Source organism: Chlorocebus sabaeus, chromosome 26 (genome assembly GCF_047675955.1).
Source record: "Chlorocebus sabaeus isolate Y175 chromosome 26, mChlSab1.0.hap1, whole genome shotgun sequence".
Taxonomy (NCBI): Eukaryota; Metazoa; Chordata; class Mammalia; order Primates; family Cercopithecidae; genus Chlorocebus; species Chlorocebus sabaeus.
The window spans coordinates 14,981,388-14,988,753 of record NC_132929.1 but is presented as its reverse complement, the minus strand read 5'-3'; positions in this window follow the sequence as shown (position 1 = coordinate 14,988,753).

Here is a 7,366-nt window from a genome sequence, read left to right as displayed (position 1 = left end):
ATAGAATGGTGGTCTTCTAATCCCACAAGGCGGTTATCCTGCTGTGGGAGTAACCGTCTTCTCTGGTGGTCTAATGTCCCTCATAGAACGTGCTTATTCTCTCCTAAGAGAAGAGTGAAGATGAGGCCTGAGTCAAATATCCTAAGAAGCTGCCAAAATACCTGTGGAGAATTGCATAACCTGATCCCTCTAGGGCTTAGAAAAGAATGAATCAGACAGCCATTCTCAGACACGGTGCCCAGGAAAACAGGAAGAAGGTTCACTTAGGCAGAAATCCATGTATGTGACCTTGGATATATCACTGAACTTCTTCAGGGGCAACAATTTGAAAGACAAATTTGAGACACTCTGCCTAGGATGACGTGATCCTTCTGTGGCTGATCTTCTGAGAGCCCTGAATTTTGTGTACTATTTTCTAATTATATTCTCATTATTTTCAAGGGCATCAGACTGCATTTCAAACTTGACAATTCCTTTGCTATAATGTCAGCTCAAAATTTGACTAATTTATACTTTAAATACAAATATGCCCAATTTTCTGCTTTTCATCATAGTTCAGAACGAAGTTATACCAACCATGTTATATAAAGTAACTAGGGGTCCTAGTCAGCTTGTTAACCCTGTTTCTTAAAAAAAAAAAAAAGTACAATAGAACTTTATTTGTCAATATAAAATTCGAGTTATTTATGATGTGGCTAAAGATATGATAAGTCTCAGAAATGGAATCTGTTATTGCTTGGAAAATAAAATCTCAAGACCTTCTTTGGAAAAAAATGGAGAGTGATAAAAATGCTTTCGTTTAGGGCTTGGCTGTGATGTCAAGGTCAGCCAATGAGCTCAGAGGGAATCTGAGAAAAATAAAGAGAAAAATAGAAACAGATGTCTGGAAAATCTTCTTGAATATTGCTGGTGAAATTGTATGGTTAGAAGACAAAATTTCAGTGTTACATCCATCATCCTAAAAAGGTTATAATGAAAGCCATTTAAATTGGTGTTCAAAAACCTTGTGAGAACTTTGGTTGACTGTATTCCACCATGAAGTGCGTTTTGATCTGAAGTCCTGATTAGGGTATTCCTCCAGTAGGTCAGCTGCCATGGGCCTCCTATTAAGTCAGAGTCTCTATTTCAAATTAGCATAAGAGAGAATGCTGATGAAAAGGGGAATAAGAATAAAGCTAAAAAATTGTTTTGGCTTCTGATTGATCAGTATCTATGTTCTCAGAAGCAAATTTCTTTTTGTTTCTAGCTGCTGCTGATGGTAGGAAATAGAAAAATACCTGTGTTAAAAAGTTGCCAAAGATGGTCAGTTGAAAGGGTTGAAGAGTCTAACAGAGGAAATAAGTCACCAATAATGGAGCTAAAAAGGAATGAAAGTAGACAGCTTAGAGATAGACCCTTGGAGACACTCAGATGGAAGGGTAGTCAAAAGGCTAAGCACAAAAGACCAAGAAGAGCTATAATTCTAATTAAGGTCCAGGATGGTTTAAAAAGGAAAATAATCAAGATTGGTAAGAAGGGTTTAAACTATAGTAGTGATAATGATTTGACAGTTTGCTCTAGAATGTCTGTATCTATTTTACTGGTTAGTTTTCAAGAGTGCTGTAATTCATACTGGCAAAAGTAGAGAAAGCATGATTATTTCTAACTCAGTACTACAAAGGCTTGACTTAATTCTGTTAAATTCCTGCCTTACTGGGAATTGTATGACCTTGGATCAGTTACTTCACCCCTCCAAGCCTCACTTTCTTCATCTGTAAAATGGAACAATAGTAGCACCTGCTTCATGACATCACTTTGAGGCCTCCATGGTGGAAATGAATTGTTTATTTCAGAGCTTAGATTATATTAAAAGCATACGAAATTGTTTTTGTTGATGGTGGTAATGATGATGTCCTTGAATATCTTTAAATTGAGGGACTCTTTCTTACTTTCCTTTTTTGTTTCTTCCTCTGCCTTGATTTCATCTCTACCTTGTCTTTCAAAAGATTTGAAGTGTCTTAAAAAGTTCCAAATAACTAAAATTTTATTTCTTGTTTATATCTTGCCTCCCTTAAAAGTGAGACTAAAACAAAATATTTATAAGGATATTCTAAAAATAAAAAGGGGCTAGACACAGTGGCTCATGCCTATAATCCTGGTGCTTTGGGAGACTGAAGCAGGAGGACCACTTGAGTCCAGGAGTTTGAGACCAGCCTGGGCAACATAGCAAGACCCCACTGCTACAAAAAAATACAATTTAAAAAAAAGAAAAAGAATTAGAGAATTTACAAGAGAAAGGCTAAGTCAGAATAAAAGAAAAAATACAAAGATGTGAACTAGAGAGTCCGTTTTAATCAAAATCTTAAACTGTGAATGACTCATTCAAAATAGGGTAATATAAGAAGCATTTATTTTTGAAGACTATTTACAAAGGTGGGATTGTAGGAGATCTTTAAGAGAGATTACTTCTAGGCCTGAGGGTGGGGTTGCTGGAGCCCTGAAGAGAGAGTCCTGTAGAGCACACTAACTTGAGAGGACCACAGGTCTCTGTTGAGAGGCACAACTAGCCTGAGGTGACCTCATGGGGAAGGACTGGGGAAACACATTCTCTGAATTCACTCTTTCCTCTTTCTCATCTCCTTCTGTGTCTTCCCATTTGCCCAAAGAGAACTGGAAGCCAAAGGGAGTGCAAGCCATTGATATTTACACAGACCCATCTGTCTCCTGGAGCAGAGGAAAAACAGAGAAGGGTAAGGAGTGGATCCAGAGGAGCAAACACAACACGTTGAGCAGAGGGTCCCAGAAAGTTGATAAATCAACAGTGAAATCTCAACCAGAATCCAGAGCACAATGGGGAATAGGATCATATACAAAAATCATGTCATCAACAAATAATAAAATACCATGCCATTTCCACTGGAGCTTTTCTAGAGAATTCCACTTTTAAATGACATTCTGTAAAATTGTCCAAGTTGCTAAACATTATATAAAATTGTTGGATGTCAATTTACATCAAGTAAATTTGGGGTGCATCTAGGAAAAATAATAATTTTGGCTTTAGAAATTGGTCCAATCTATTCTTTCTGAAAATGAATAGATAATAAAATGATTTATGAAGGCAACTTTTACATCGTGACAATAAAATGTCTTCTTTTTCATTAAGATTATTTTTAACTTACTATCATGATTGTTAAGTAGATAGCTCATAAAAAGGGTCCAGATCATTAAGGTAGGTTTAAAAGAAAGAGGACCAAAACATGCCGACTTATTCCATCCAGAATTGTTCACTGATACATTGGGAGAATATCCCCGAGGGTTGAGTTTCATGGTGGTGAAGTGTGAAAGAAAGTATTGGGAATCAGCATTCTCAACTGAGCACACACAGCCTGGCCCATCAATGGTTCTTTCTCACAGAGATGGAATCTAAGAGAAGGTGAGAAAAAGCTCCAAGTCACCTTAAACTGATCTGGACAGATTGTTCCCTCTAGATGAAAAGTTTGCCAGAGGAGTCAGTGGTTGGAAGCAATATGCTCCTGTTTTGATATTTTGAAAGCTAGATCTCCCCAGAGATACAGCAAATAGACCAAAGATTTACATAACTCTCTTTGGTAAAAATCTCTACTTTGTGTAAATATAATATTGGACGGATGGGGCAAATCCAATACTAGTTGGTTGTTAGTACCACTAAAAAACAACTTTTATGTTGTTAAACTTTATAAACACTTCATAGAATTACATAAACCTCAGAACAACATTGTGAGGCGCTTTCTTCTTTAGAGGATAGAAATGTAAAACTCAAGAAGATTGAGAACATTCTCCAGATCACCAACTGCTAGGATTGATGTGAGAATGATGACTGGAGGGGGTGATAATCAACAGTCTTCTAAACATCTTTGTTACATGAACAAATGATACACGTGAGAACACAGTCCCTTGCTTGTTTAGCTCCTGAGAACGCACACAAATTTAGAGGATGAACAGGGTGGGACTTCCATCTCTATGGATGTAGATGAGGATGGGTGGAGGCAGTGCCAGTGGCAGGGCAACAGCAGGACCTCCTGGTGGCCCAGGCACCCAGTGGCTGTCAGAGCATGCCAACCTGCAGGAGCCAGACATGCGTGGGTGGTTTGAGGTAAGTCCATGTCTCACGGATTGCCTGGGAGGCTTGGAAGCTAACCACCCACGATGACAGGCCCTGACAGTCATAAGCAGGCATCACTAATCTGGGTCACACCGCTCCATACTCACTGTGTCAAAGGCTGCAGGTTAGTTGATGGCCTGGCAACCCTAAATTTGGAGTGCATCTAGGAAAAATAATGTTGTTTTCAGAAGTTGGCCCAATCTATTTTTTCTGAAACTGAACAAATAATACAATGATCTACAAAGGCAACTCTTACATAGTGACAGCAAAATTGTACTGTCAATTTTATTGCTATTACTCAGAGTGAGTCATCTGTGTGAGGTGTCATCAGCAGGAATAACCAGGGTCATTGCTTGCCCTTTTTGGATTTTTTGTGCTAGAATCCCCTTGAGCTATTGTCAGTATGTGTTCTCCTCACCTTAGGGAAGTAGGACCTGGGTCATCACCCTTTACACAACCTTTCTCAGAATTTTACAGAACAATTGGACTCAGTTAATAAGCTCACAGCATCAGCATGCCTGACAAGGAAGACCTTTTATTTTCCTTGGTAACAGGCCTATAGTGGGTACTCAAACAACCAGATTGTCTCTTGGGAATGTCTTTGCCTCATGAAACCTAGAAAATATCTTCAATGACAGGTGTTTTTGGAGGTAAGTTAAAGAAATAGCTCCTTCTCAATTAATGCAAAACACTGCTTCTCATTCCACCACACAGCTCCACACATTGCATCATGACATTTGATCAGGCTTCTGTAGCCCCAGAAGGGTACACTTTGGCAATAGGACATTGCCCTCTTCATTGTGCTTGGGGCAAAGCCCACTTGAGAAACGAAAGCTCCACAGAACCCCTCAAATTCATATGCTGGGCTACCCTAATTCTAGTGTGAATGAGAATGACCACAACGTAATAAAAACTTGTAAATACCCGACTTATTCCTCCTGAAGACCCTGAACACATTTTACACTGAGAAATATACTCTGGGCTCAATGTAAGCCATGGACAGGAAGCACTGCCATCAGCCAAGAGTGAGATTCCAGGAACTTCACCTGAAACCACTGCCAGATGAAAGCCACCTTGATTCTGTGATCATTAAAGACTTGGTTTCCTTAGTTGAATAAACACATAATGTGGAGCTGGTAGATTCGGGATTAAAGCCCTCCACTCCCATTTAAGACGAATAGGGTTTTAGGTAGCCTTCTTAATTTCCCGAAGCTTCACTTTCTCATCTATAAAACCTGGAGATACCAATGCCTGTCTTACAGGGTTTCCAAGGTGATTAAATATGCACTCACAGAGAGGATGGGGACAAATAGCTCCTGAGGCATTCCTAACTGTGGAATCTAGATGGCCTCTGATCCTTGTAGCATCTCTTTAGGTGCCCAATGGCTTTCACCTCTACGGTTTCCTTGAGCCTCACACTAATCCCCTGAAGGGGTTAAGAGCAGCTCTGGAACACTATTGTGTAAGAAGAAAAAGGCACAATACTGAGAAGTTTAATGACTTTTTCCTAACATCATAACAGGTGGAACCAGGACTGATTGTCCTGCCCAAAACGTTATCCAGGAAACTCTGCCAAATCGTATTTTGTAAACAGTCTAACAATATCTGAACAGCAGATATTCAGGTGAGACACAAGGAAGAACAGCTGTTCTACCCTGAAACTAGCCACAAATGAGAAGTTCTAGAATCTTCTCTGAGGCTGAAGGATTTAGAAATGCCAACCATGCAAATGGCATTTCTGTTGAAAAAGTAAGGCTTCTTTAGCCACACCATTAACCTATTTAAAATGATGCAATGAATTTTGCGGTTAGAGTCATCTGGTATAAATTATTGAGAAATAATGGCATTATGAAATATTATGAAGCCATTAAAAGCAATAAGGCAGATCTATATGTGCTGAGATAAGAGGGTATCTATGAGATATTGTTTACTGAGAAATGCAGAGCAATATGTATAGTGTAATTGAATTTTTATAAAAATAATATATACAGCTTATATGGCATACCTGCTATAAGAGATCAGTAAGGTTATATATCAAACTGTCGACTGGATTTATCTCTGAGAACATATTTGGAATGGGGATCAGGTAAAGGAATTTCAATTTTTTTTAAACATTTTTCCTACTTAAAATTTTACAATGAAGTGTATTCATCTTTTTAAACTGCAGAATATCAAAAACTGGGAAAACAAAAAAATCACATATAGTACATATAATAGATATTTATTGAATAAGAACTTGGTGAGTTTCATAATTTTCTTACAAAATATTACTATTATACTTCACATTTAATTCTGCTTTATAACACATATATTTTTAATATGCATGATGCCATTAGGGTTTTACACAACCCTCTGAGTTGGGCAGAGAGCATCTTACAAAATAGGATTTTGAGATGCTGAGAGGTCACATCATTTTTCCGAGATTATACATAACTGATACTTGGACAATCTTCTTATTACTTGACTTTTATTTTACCTGAGATTTTTTGGGGCCCCTCTATGTGCTAGGCCCACTCTTCTCCCCACTACACCATATGCACTGCAATTTGCAAATAAAGATTTGAAAATATACAAGCACCATATAACTCAAAGCCTGAAAATGATAAATAAAAATTTCTAACTAATGGACAACTGTTAGATGCAAATTTTATTTTGGTTACTCTCCCTATGTGCTTTTCTAATATAAGCTATAGCAGATTTTATTTACTCAACCAAAGTTTCAGCTTGCTTTTCTAAAGAAAAGATTTGCTAGTTTCAACTTTAGCTTTTTTTTTCCCCCTCTACCATTCACTTAAAGAGGCCATTAAATGGTTTTTAGTTCATCTCCCACTTTAAAAGATAATCAAATGTCTGCATAGTCCTTTGTTTCTTCTATAGCAGATCATTTTTCCTTCATTTTTGCACAGGGAAAGGATTAGGCAGAAAAGATGTGCCCATCATCCCAAAAGATTGGAGAAGCTTATAAACTCATCCCCAAAGGAAAATTCTTTTGCCATAATGTCTCAATTAACTTAATTTCTGTGGTCTGACTTTGCAAACAGAAACTTGAGTCCATCGATGTGCTCAAAGTTAAACACCAAACAACTGCAAGCTTTAACTGTAGGGTGTTGGCTGGCTGGGCTCACACAGAGGAGAACTGCAAGGAGAACTCTGTCCATAGTTATCCATTAATGAAAGGCAATGCCGACAAATATGATTCATGAGGCTCCTGCTACCGAGGGGTGGGTGGGTAGGAAATAAAGTCTT